Raw genomic sequence first — 13615 nt, forward strand, 5'->3', positions numbered from 1 at the left:
TACTGCTGTGAAGGCACACTATGACCAAAGCAACCCCTTAGAAATGGGAACATTTACTTAAGGCCTCGCTTAAAGTTTTACAGGGTTAGTTCACGATCATCACTGTAGGAAACATGGAGGCATGATGTTGTAGGCATCTGAAAGCTTTGCTATCTGATCTCCAGTCTGCAGGCTGAGGGAGTAGCATTGCTGTGAACTTTTGAAACCTCAAAGTCCACCCTCAGTAACATACATCCTTCTACAAGACAACCTATCTTTGTATCTTTTAACAAGGTCACACTTCCTAATCTTTCCAATCCTCCCTGGGAACTAAGCATTTAACTAAATGAGCCTAGGGGAACCATTTTCATTCAAACCATCACATTAAGGAACAGTTGAAGTGCTTATTGCTTTTAAGGGGCAGGGAGCAGGCTTTCTAAGGAATTTCTGGCAAATTCCTAATGGATGTGATGTCTCAAAATCTCATACTCCTAATCCTGCTTTTCAATGTACTGAGATCCTTGTTAAATAGGTTTCTCAATCTTTCAGTCAAGAGGCAACCAGTAAGAAGCTAGCATTCTACTGTCACTTTGTGCTTTGCAGTTGCCATTGGCTATCCTCCATCTTTATTATAATATGTTTGAAACAGAGGCAGCTTACTTGTTGGTCTAGCCATAACTGACTGCCATTCATACAATATCCACTTTCAAGGCTATGACGCTCATCCGTGAAGTGAGCAATGCAGGAGAATGAAATTTGTAGGCCAGAAAATTTACTCTAGGTTGTTATTTAACTACTGTTATTCGAATCATCTTTGTTTGTTTTGTTCAGTTTTTATTTTCAAACAGGTTACAAGTGTCAAAGCAGCAATAAGGGGACATTTAGGAAATACTGTGATCAAAAAATAAATAAATAAATAAATAAATAAATAAATAAATAAATAAATAAATAAATGGAATTGCTGCTCAGGTGGAATCCTAACATTTCAGTTAGGCCTTGTTAATCACCTGGCCAAGAGATTACCCTTGGGAATGGAGGTTCTCATCATAGCCCATGCTAAAGAGATAAGTGGACTATTTTTTTTAAATTAGATATTGTATATCTCCCTTCCAAGATCTCTAGAACTATAAAGTAGCTCACAGGGCCACAACTATTCAGCTCTGAGAGTTATCCTAGTGTTCTTCTACTATGTATGCTTTCCTTTGCATTTTGGATTTCTCAGAAATATTTGCTTCTCTACTCTTTCTTTAGAGAGGTCCTTCACAATCTGTGTCTGCTGGCATAAAATTTTCCTGCCTTTCTTTCATTCATCCTTCTCCTCTGGGAAGCTACTGAGGGTTATAGCTTGCCAGGTTAGAGTTTATTACTTACAGGCTTCAGGTGTCTTCTTGCAGGCTCCTGAGGAACCAGAGGTTTCCAGATGGAGAGTGCAAGCTGCTTCTAATTCAAGGATGGCGAAGGGAAAGGAAGTAGTTCTGGGTAAGAATGCATGACTATAAGGAGGTGAAAGGCATGAGGAGGAGGCATTTCTGTTATCAAGAATGGGGTATTTTCATGGGCAATCCTCTGAAGCCCTGTGGTAGTCTGGTAACCTATTCCAGAAACATCATTCTCCAGGAATAGTAAGCCTGTCAAGTGTGTTTACTCACACAAACTGGCTCTTGGGAGAAAACTACTACTGGAGCTGTGAGTGGCAGGCCTCTGCAGGTCTAGAACAGCAATCTGGTCTCCTTTCTAAAAGAAATCTCATGATGTTTTAAATACGTTTGCAATTTTGTGTTGGGCCACATTGATGGCCTTCCTCAGCCCACTGAATCCCATGGCCCATGGGTTGCACAAGCCTAAATGTATCGCCAAAGCTTATATGCTTAGGGCTTGTTCTTTTGTTTAGAATTCTCAGAGAGGGCATTGGGTATGTGACTGAATCAAAAGAACTCTAATGTCATGAGGGAATAATAGATTTAAAAACTTCAATTTAATGATCTATGACAGGTGCATGCAAACTTTAAAGTATTGGATCCCTCTAAAGAGGGATCATTAGGAACATACTATGGCAGTGGTTCTCAACCTTTGGATCATGACCCCTTTTAGGGGTAAATGACTTTTACAAAGGAATTGCCTAAGACAATCAGAAACACAGATATTTATCCTACAATACAGAACAGTAGCAAAATTACAGTTATGAAATAGCATTGCAAATAATGTTATTAGGAAGGTTGAGAACCACTGTCCTATGATATAGCTTTCTAGAGCTATTTGTTCTTTTTGCCCTGTACATCTGGCCCAGAAGAGGCAAGAACCTTCTTTCACTATTCACTCCCTGCCATGATATTTGGCCTCAAGATGAGCCCAAAGCCAGGGGGATCAAGTGACCAGTGAGCATTTTTGAAAGGCTGAGCTAGCATATTTCCTTTTAAAGTTATTTTCTCACATATTTTGTCATGGAGGCTGATTAACACAACCATGATCCACAGCAACAATGAAATCCTTGACGTAGTCTGGTAAGACATGAGGCATTTCTTGTTTTCCCAAAGGTTACAAGTGTTCTAAATTCAAATGCATCCAAGCACTGCTCTGAAAAAGAACAATATTTTCAGAGGACTTTGGTGCTTCATTTTGAAGGGTTGTTGACAAAAGAAAAACACCTCTCCATAGCAACTGAAGCTAAAAGAGTCTAATATTTTTTCAGGGGGCCTTAAGCCTATCTAACATACACATGTATCAACATCTCTGTAGGTACTTGCTAGCCTTGAAGATAAGGGTAGAATAAGCACTGCTTTTATAGATTCACCTTTGTGCAGATAGTTAGACTTCCTTAAAGGGGTGACAATGATTAATTCAAGATCTTTCTCATCTTCAGCTATGCTATGTGTTTTGAAAATAATTCTCTACCATTTCAGAGACTTAATGAACTATAAGAAAGAGTGCTGGGTTTGAATTTGAAAGTCTGCCCCAGGCTCATGTTCTCCAGAGGACATGTTTTCCCAGCTTAGGCACTGTTTGGAAAGGTGGTGATGGCTCAGTGGGCAGGAGGTGGTGCTTGAGGTTTTGGAGTTATTCCCCAGTGACTACTCTCTCTCCTTCCTCATGGCTCATGCAATGTGACCAGGTTTCAATCTCTTTCTGTTGTACCTTCTTCGCCATTGTGGAATGTATGTGCATTAAAACATAAGCTAGAAGAAAAGGAAAAATGGAAAGAATTGTGGTTATATTATAATAACGAAAGTAAAAATAATAATTAAAATAAATAAATAGAGATGTACAAAACAAACAAGATAACAATCACAAGACAAGCCAGAATACTATATATATATATATATATATATATATTTTTCTACTTCTCTCTCCTTCCCTTCCTCTTCCCCTCCTCCCTTCCCTCCCATGCCCCCCAACTACCCTCCCATCCCATCCTCCCCACATTTCACAGGGAGGGTGATGCTTTCCAGAAGGGGTCAACAAAATCTGTAAAGTCATTTGGAATAGGGACTAGGCCTCCCTCCTGCCTCTAAGTTAAGGGAGAATTCCTGCATGGAGAATGTGCTCCCAAAGTCCATTCATGCACCAGGGATGCATCCTGGTTTCACTGTCGGAGGTCCCTTTGACTGCTCAGGCCTTCTAACTGAGACCTGTGTTCAGGGGATCTGAGTAGACCCAATGCTGGTTTCCATTAGCTGGGGCTCCATGAGCTCCCCCTTTTTCAGGTCAGCTGTGGCTGTGGGTTTCTGTAGCCTTGTCTTGTCTCCCTTTATCTTTTTTACTTGAGCCTTTTTGGTCAAGTTATTTAGTCACAGGAAGGAGGAAGAGTAAATAGTGAAGTGAGGTATTATAAGTAGTCGTTGTTCTTCAGTTTTCCCCACACACTGTGGAGCAAGGGCCAGACTCCTAATAGTGCTGGTGTGAAGACTGTTGAGTCAATGCTAATAATTGTCATTATATAACATTGTGAATATCCATTTTTCCAATCTGTGTCTTACATGAGGCCTTCTGCTATTTAATAACTGTAATTTTGCTACTGTTCTGTATTGTAGGATAAATATCCGTGTTTCTGATTATCTTAGGCAATTCCTTTGTAAAAGTCATTTACCCCTAAAAGGGGTTATGATCCAAAGGTTGAGAACCACTGCCATAGTATGTTCCTAATGATCCCTCTTTAGAGGGATCCAATACTTTAAAGTTTGCATGCACCTGTCATAGATCATTAAATTGAAGTTTTTAAATTTATTATTCCCTCATGTCATTGTTGTTTTTTATTTGAGCCATTCTGATGGGTATAAGCTGGTATGCTGTATATTGTCTTTATTATATTTAAGTATGTTCCTCTTATCTCTGATGTCTCCAAGACCTTTATCATGATTGTGTCTTGAATGTTGTTGAAGGATTTTTCTGCATCTAATGAAATGATCATGTGGTCTTTCTTTTTTAGTTTGTTTAAATTGTAGATTACATTGATAGATTTTTGTATGTTGAACCATCCCTGCATCTCTGGGATTAAGCCTATATTTGATCATGGTGAATGATTTTTCTGATGTGTTCTTGGATTTAATTAAGTATTTTTGTATCAATGTTCATGAGGCTGATTGTTCTGTAGTTCTCTATCTTAGTTGTGACTTTGTGTGGTTTGGATACCAAGGTAATTGTAGCCTGGTAAAAAGAGTTTGGAAATGATCCTTCTGTTTCTATTGTGTGGAACAATTTGAGGAATATTGGTATTAGTTGTTCTTTGAAATTATGGTAGAATTCTTCACTGAATCCATCTGGCCCTAGGCTTTTTTTGGTTGCTAGAATTTTGGCAACTGTTTCTATTTTGTTAGGGGTTATAGGTCTATTTAAATTGCTTAGCTTTTCTTGATTTAATTTTAGTAAGTGATATCTATCGAGAAAATTGTTCTTTTCCTTTAAATTTTCATATTTTGCAGAGCACAGGTTTTCAAAGTATGAGCTGATGATTATATGGATTTCTTTGGTGTCTGTTGTTATGCCCCACCCATTTCTGATTTTTGTTAATTTGCATGTGTTTTGGTTAGTTTGTCTATCTTGTTGATTTTCTCAAAGAAAGTTGTTTCATTGATTAGACAAAGGAGGCTTGGATCATGACCTTTCAGTGGAAAGTTTGAGAGTTCTTGAAAAAATCAAAGCAAACCAAAGCAAAAACAACTAGCAGAACTGTCTGATAGTTTTCAAGTATGAATTTAAGGCTTCTTCAGGGGCTGAAGAATCAGCTAGGGTTTACAAATGAGAAACACCAATAAAGTAAATCCTTGCTTTTCTGGAATGATCAGTACTGCAAACCTGGGTTGGAAAAGTCATCTGGAATTAAAACAAACCAGCATCCCCAGTGTGGCATCATCTGGGAAGTGCCTCATTAGGGTTGGCACATACAGACTGTGGTTCACGGTTCAATGTTTGTCTGGGGAGGGTGTGGCAAGGCTACATCTCAGCCTGGGAGGGTAATATGGTAATTATGTTGAGGCTCCCAGGTAGTACTGATTTTGAAGACCAGAAAGGGTCATGAGAAATGATGAAGCTTGGCATCTTAAGAGGCATTTAGAGGCCCTTGGTGAAATTCAGACTTAGGTGCATTTGATAATCAAACATAGAAGGATCACAAGGGTATATGAAGATGACTAACTCCGGATGGCAAAGTTAGAGTCCGTGCAGTGTCCAGGAGTGTCCATTACTGAATGTGCACCTACCATTGGAATAAGATGTTGAAGATGCCAGGACCTGGATAAATCATCAAGGACAAGAACACACATGTAGTAGAGACAACCCTGAGATTATGAGGTAAGCTGTGTGTGCCGCGGTTGGCACAGTCATAGGATTGATTGGAACTTTGAGTTTCCTTTTGCTTTTATCTGACTTTAATGTACCTAGGTTCTTCCCTCCTGGAATGTGAAAGTAAATGTTTGACTTGACCTTTGTTGTAGTTAATTATTTTTTTTTCCATTTAATAGGTGTCCAGGTAAGAGATCTTTTAGAGATCTTGGATCTTTCATTGTTGAAATGCTTGAAGTTTGTAGGACTTTTAGAAGTTGGACTGTGCATCATACTGGGATACTAGCATGAGATCTTTGGGACAAGAATTGAAAAGACTTGACTTAGAGAGATGCATTTATTTGTCAAATTTTGACAAGGGATAAAGTGTAAAATCATAGTGATTTTTGTCAACTTGACACATATCTACATCCAGCCTTGAAGAAGGAATCTCAACTGAGGAATATCCTTTGTGTGTCTTTGGGACATTTTTTTAATTGGTAATTGATGTTGGCTGTGCCTGATCACTAGGCCTGGGTGGAACCAGTTAGAGGGGAAAGTAGTAAGAAGATTCCTCTGAGGTCTCTGTTTCAGGTTCTACCTCCAGGTGCCTGCTGTTAGTTCCTACTTTGCCTTCCCTTCATAATGGCCTGTGATGTAAAAATGTAATTCCAAAAAAATGTTTTCTCCTGTCTTATTTGTGGTTTTACTGTTGTGAAGATGCACCATAACCAGAGCAACATTTATAAAGAAAGACATTTAATTGGAGCTGGCTTACAGTTCATAGGTTTTGTGAATTATAGGCAGACATGGTGACGGAGAGGTAGCTGAGAGGTCTTTGTTATTTCTATTTTTTCTTTTTAATATTTTTCTTATTTTACATATGGATCCCAGCTCCCTCTACCTTCCATCCTCCCATGTCCCCCACAGACCTCCCCATCACATCCCCAATCAACTTTGCATGGAGGGTGAGTCCTTCAATGAGGGATCATCAGAGTCTTTCAAACCATTTGGTAGGGCCTAGGCCCTCCCCTCCTCCCCTGTGTCTCTAGGCTAAGGGAGTATCCCTCCATGAGGAATGAGCTCCTGAAGTCCACTCCTACACTAGGGATATATCCTGGTTCCATTGTCAGAGGTACCATATACTTCCCAGGCCTGTTCAAGCAGTTTAACTGCTAGCCTGGTCCCACAGTTGCGTCAGCCCCAAATAACACACAAAAATACTGTATCAGATATAAAACTGTTTGACTGTTACTAGTGTTTCTTATTATCTAGCTCTGTCTTAAATATTAACCTATGATGTCTCCCATCATCAGTCTCCTAAGACCCACGTTCAGGCTAAAATAAAAAACACCAATGACAGTTTATGCTGAACAGGATGTTGAGAGAGGGGAACATTCCTCCACTGCTGGTGGGAATGCAAACTATTACTGCCATTTTGGAAATCAGCATGGCAGTTCCTCAGAAAAATGGGAATCAGTCTAACACAAGATCAAGCAATTCCACTCTTAAGCATATAAGCAAAAGATCTACATTCATGCAGCAAAGACATCTGTTGAACTATGTTCCTAGCATCATTATTTGTTATAGCCAGAACCTGGAAGCAACCTAGATGTCTCTCAACTGAAGAATGGAATAAAGATAATGTGGTACATTTACAAATTGAAGTACGACTCAATATAAAAAACAATGAAATATTGAAATTCGCAGGCAAATGGATGGAACTAGAAGAAATCATTCTGAGTGAGGTAACCCAGTAACAAAACGATGAGCATAGTATGTACTCACTCATATATGGATTTTAGACATTGAGAAAAGGATCACCAGCCTACAATCCAAATCACCAGAGAAGCTAGGAAACAAGGAACACCCTAAGAGAATGGTCCCCTGGAGAATGGGAAAGTGACAAGATCTCCCAGGGAACTTGGGAGCATGGAGGGAGTGGAGAGGGATTTAAGAGGAAGAGGAGGAGAGAAGTAGTTATGAGGGAACAGCAAGATTGAGACAGGGAAAAATAGAGGAGAATAAGAAAAGAGATACCAAAATAGAAGGAACCATTATAGATTTAGGGAGAAATCTTGTACTAGGGAAATGCACAGCGATCTACAAAGATGACCCCAACTAACATTCTAAGCAATAGTGTAGTTCTCCTTTTTAGTTGTGTCTTTGTGTGACTTGGGTACCAAGGTAATTGTAGCCTCATAAACGATTTTGCCAATGAACTTTCTGCTTCTATTGTATGGAACAATTTGAGGAGTATTGTTATTAGCTCTTCTCTGAATATCTGGTAGAATTCTGCACTGAAGTCATCTGCCCCTGGGCTGTTTTTTTTTTTTTTTTGTTTGTTTGTTTGTTTTGTTTTGTTTTGTTTGTTTGTTTTTTTGGTTTTGTTTTGTTTTGTTTTGGTTGGGAGACTTTGGATGACAGCTTCTATATACCTTTACCAGCAGGCAGCAGGAAGAGAGAGTAACAACTGGGCCTGCCTTGATATTCTGAAACCTCAAAGCCCACACCCAGTGACACATTTCCTCTAACAAGACCACACCTTCTCCAACCAGACCACACCTCCTGATAGTGTCACCCCATATAGGTCTATGCAAGCCATTTTCATTCAAACCACCACATTACCAAATAATTTTTGGTCATGATATTTAGTTTAAAAAAAGCAAAATCTTATACTTCCTATAAAGGAATATAAACTTTGTCTAATTTATTCAGTTTTTCCTTAATTAAGTTTTCTTCACATATATTTTGAGTACACTGAATTATTATGATTATATATAAGGAATTAATTTTGATAATATAAAAATATATAATGGTGAATTCCAGAATAGTATGTCTTTTGAAGGTGAATTAAATTCTTAGTATAATATTTTAGTAGTGGAGAAAATGAATTCTCCCATGAAGTAATCTTGGACATAGGTAAGGAAATAAATCATGGCTGGTTAGAAAAGGATAATTGACAATAATTATATGTGTCAGGACATATCAATTATGTTCAATATATACTTTATATAAAGATTCTTTAGTGTGTGCACATATGAGAAACAGGGAGAGACTGTGTGTGTGTGCATGTGAGTGTGCACATTTGTTTATGCATGGACATATGTGTATGTGACATACAAGTATACATACATGTATGTGCATTTCAGAAGTTAGGTTCCGGTGTTGATCTTGTCTTTCCCATTTATTTTTGGCAGAATCTCTTGTTCACTGCTGTGAACCCATAACTTCTGGGGATTCTCCTTTCTGAACCTCACAGCTCACTGAGTAGCATTGAACTACAGGTATATGTGCTATTATGCTTGGCATTTTGTGACATCTGGAGATTTGAACTCAGGTTTTCACTCTTGTGCATTATGTATTTTAACCACTGAACTGTCTATCCAGCTTGTGATTTCTTTCTTTTGCTCTGGCTTTCTTGATTTTATGATTCTGTAAAAAATATGTGTATGCACAAAACATAGTGCAATTTTCAAATATGAATGCCTACTCTTTTCGTTAGTGTTTTTATTGTGGCAATGGAACAGTATGATCAAAGCAACTTGGGAAAGAAAGCATTTATTTCAACTTATACCTTCAGCTAACAGTCCATCACTGAAGGGAGTCAAGACATGAACTAAAACAGAGTAGGAGCCTAGAGGCAGGAGCAGATGTAGAGGCCATGGGAGGTGTTACTAACTGGCTTGTTCAAAATGGTTTGCTTAGCTCGCTTTCTAATGGAACAAACAATTATCAGTCCAGGGATAGCTCCCCCACCAAACAGTAATTTAGAACATTCCTCTCTTCTGGCTTCCTATTCTCAAATGAATTTAGCTTGTATCAAGTTGACATAAACCTAGCTAGTACAATTGACCTCTTGTCAGCTTGACACACAAATGCATCATAACACCACCAATAAGTTGTAAAGAGTAAGATTATTCCTCCCGCTGCTGGTCTGGCCCCGCCACCGCACCAGCCCCAATTAACACACTGAGACTCTGTATTTGATATAATGCTGTTGGCCAGGTACTAGTTTCTTATTGGCTAGCTCTTTATTAATTATTAACCCATTTCTATGTATTTCCACGTGGTCTTACCAGAGAGCGGGGGCTGGCGGTTCTGCTCTCTCCCTTTTCTCCATGCTGACTCCTCCTTACTACTTCCTCTTTCCTCCTTGTCTCCTAGTCCCACCTATCTTGCTTTCCTATTGGCCAACAGTGCTTTATTCATTAACCAGTATGAGAAACATATTTACAGAATGACATCTCCCATCAATAAGTCACCTTTTCTTTCTCATTAATCCCAATGACATACTTTACATGGCTTTATGATGAAACATAAAGAATTCTAAACCAATCTTCAGATTGACCATGTGTGGTTGCAAGTAAACTGAGCAAAAGGTTTGATCACTGAACAAGTCTCCACTAATGATGACCCATGGAAGACAGTGATACACAATTCTCCTGTTATGCTCTTTTCCACAGCCCAAATTAATTTGATATAGGTTTTATGAAACTTAGATCCAGCTGGATAAAATTTTGAGTTTCAATGCATAAACAGGCTGTGTTATCTTTTTCAGTTATACTGATTTGTCAATGATTTTGTTTATAGGCACAGGGGAAAATATAAAGGACTGTTTAACAAGCATAACACCCACTGCAGTTGACCTTGATAAGCTACAGGGAAAGAGCACATGCATAAATTTCTTATGCCTTTGTTCTCTCTAAGCCATATTTAAATAAATGCCTTATAGAATGTAAAGCTTTTTGATATGCCATTTATTTTGTTATTAGACATATTTTCTAGTTAGGTTTGGCATGTTAGAATAATGTAGATGAATGTGATTAATTTAGCTATATTCTAATTAGGGACACCTTTATGAAAATGTGTCACTTGTAGAAAGACTTGTTTACATCAAAAGATATAGGTAACTTAGAATTTAAGGGTAGATTTCAAACAATTTCTTCTTTCTACTGAGCTCTCCTCTTTCTCATGGATACCATTGTTGACTGAGATGGCAAACACTGTAGACATGGTTTTCCATGTTTAAAAATGAGAATTTGGATACCAGTAGTCCCAGTTGCTTTGATTATTTTTTTTCCTTAACTAAAAGACTGCCATTGATCAATAACTTCTGTTCATGCACAAACCTTGTAGTTCTATATTCACCAAAACTGGAATCACCTCCTTATCTTGACTTATGCCTAGAAGAAACTTGAATTAGGGATCTAGGTATGACATGCACAGAACTTAATGAAAGAAGTTTAGGATAATAAATATGCTTTATTCTAAACCATCATATAGGGAGTAAATATTTTTTATCCCCAGTCCTCCAGATTGAACCTGGAGAGTTATCTATGATAATTAATGTTTTTTAACCATTAAACTATATACAAATTGAAGCACTTAATGGCAACGTCCATATGTATGTATTTATTGAACTTGCGAACTCATGTGTGGTACTTTTTACTGTACCATGATGTATTCATTGATAAACTCATTGGAATTTTGAAGTATTGTGCTGAAAATGCCTATACTATTTCCATCAGCATTTATTCTAGCCTACCTTAGAGGCATTGTATCAAACTTCAGTAAGACAAAAATCATTAAACACAAAACCTGTATCTGTATGATAGCCTCATGATTGCATGTCTGATGGTGCTCATGGTGGATTCTCTGCATAGAGGGAGTATATTTCCCATACCCTCAGCGCAAGATAAAAAATAGTCCATATTATCTCTACACTATCTTGGAGTCAAACTCTGAGGTGAGCCAACCTCATTTGCACACTATTGTTTGAATTGTATAGATGGTAACATGGCTCCCAGTTTACCTGTCTGCATGTTAGCACCTGTTATTAATCCAAGCAAAATCGGGGAAAGTTCAAATAGTTGAATATTATTAGTGCTGTGAGTATCACAGAGAAATTCTCTAACTCATTTAGCTCAGTAATTGTGTGTGTGTGTGTGTGTGTGCAAATGTACACACGCACCTGCACAAGTGTGAGTGCTTGTGTCCATGTTGTACATATGTGCGAAAAGCTTGTGGAAGCCAGAAGTCATCCTCAGGTGTTGTTCCTCATCTACAGTCACCGGGAGTTTCTGATACCTGTGTGTGTGTGTGTGTGTGTGTGTGTGTGTGTTTCTGTCTTTGTAGTAGTGCACATTTATGCACATGAATGTGGAGGCCTAGGTCACCTTTGGTGTTTATTTTTACTTCCTTCTTGCATGATCATTGAGTTCCTTAGTAGATCTGGCTCAACGCTGTTAATGAAGCTTTTATAGCACCTCAGCTATAGCCAGGGAAATTCCACATGCACCATGGGATACTTTTAATCATGAGGTCCAGTGAATATCATTCACCACTTGGCAAGTAACTTCCATCACACTGAATGGAGCTGAGCCTTTAGAGGCAAGTGTTACACCTTGCAGACAAACCCTGTGTTCCTTTGCCATCACCTTTATGAGTCATGGCCACAGCACTGAGGATTCTAGCATTAAATGTTTCCCTCTCAAGCCCAATTAAGAAACAAAGAGGCTCAGTAAGTGGAACATGAAGTTGATCCATCCTTTCTTATAGACTGGGAACTATTGTGCCTTTAGAGCAAATCTTAGAAAGATTATAAGTAAACACCTTCCCCTCCATTTTTATCAACTAAGGCAATTTTACTTTGTTTTTATATTTTTTTTTATAGACCGTTTAGTTCTGGAAAAAATCAAAATAAGCTTCTTAAGGGCTGAAGGCAGACTAATACACGCCTGTATAATCCTTGTTTGGTTGATTACACTCAGCTCTGGAACTAAAGCTCTACATGTTTGCAAGATAAGTGTTGTGGAAAAGAAGGCTTTACTAGAAACAGTGGTAACTGGGAAAGTAGACAGAGTAATGACTCAATCCTCCTTCCAAGGCCTTCATGAAATGAAAGATGCTTGCAGCAGGACCAGGTCAGAATTACATAGGTAAAGCTGTGCTCCCCATATACCCAAATCAGCCAGTTTGTAGTTTTAAGTCCTCCTTCAAGTGGCAAACTTCACATATTTTATTATCTTTTCTTGACAAGATGTTCTAGTTTGGGAACATTTTGCTGGTTTATATCACAAGAATGAAGCATGAATTTCAGTATGTCTGTTGGGAATGATCACAGGGTAGGGTAAAGAAAGGCGGCATCCACAGTGGCATTAGCCCACCAAAGTGACTTCTGGATCTTTCTGTAGAAATCTGGCCCAACAGGTAAGTCAGAAAAGAAGAAAAACATACCATGAAAGCAAATGGGGAGATCCATTGAAGTTGAGGTCACCTATCTGATACCTGCCAAGTCCCAAGTAGAGTCAGAGCTTTTGAAAGCATGAGCTTGAAGTCTCTTAGAAGAATTGTAGGAGGCCATCACCACTGCAACCCATACTAGAGTTATCATAATACAGCACACTGGCGGGTAACCAAAACTGCACAGCTCCAGGGTGTGGTCTCCGAGGTTTAAGCCTGAATTGAAGCCAGAGTGTGTGAGGCTTAATTTTAATTGTTAATGCAATACAATGGCATAGAAATTTTCAGTTCTCTTAGGGATTCTGTATAGAAGTAACATGCCAATGCCACAAGAAAAAAATAATTTCCCAAGAAACTGAAGTAATTACTGATTTTTTGTGTGAGGCTACCATACGGGTATAGAAATTAATGCCAAAACTTAGTATGCAGTCCTGACACGATGACAAGATGACTCAGTAGGTAAGAGCACTCTTCACTAAATATGGTCGGTGTGGCATGTATATACCACCCCCTAACACAAACACACACACACACACACTCACACACACTCACACACACACAGACTCACACACACAGACTCACACACACAGACTCACACACACACACTCACACACACACACTCACACACACACACTCA

The sequence above is a fragment of the Phodopus roborovskii genome, unplaced genomic scaffold (assembly GCF_943737965.1).
Source record: "Phodopus roborovskii unplaced genomic scaffold, PHOROB, whole genome shotgun sequence".
NCBI classification, from domain to species: domain Eukaryota; kingdom Metazoa; phylum Chordata; class Mammalia; order Rodentia; family Cricetidae; genus Phodopus; species Phodopus roborovskii.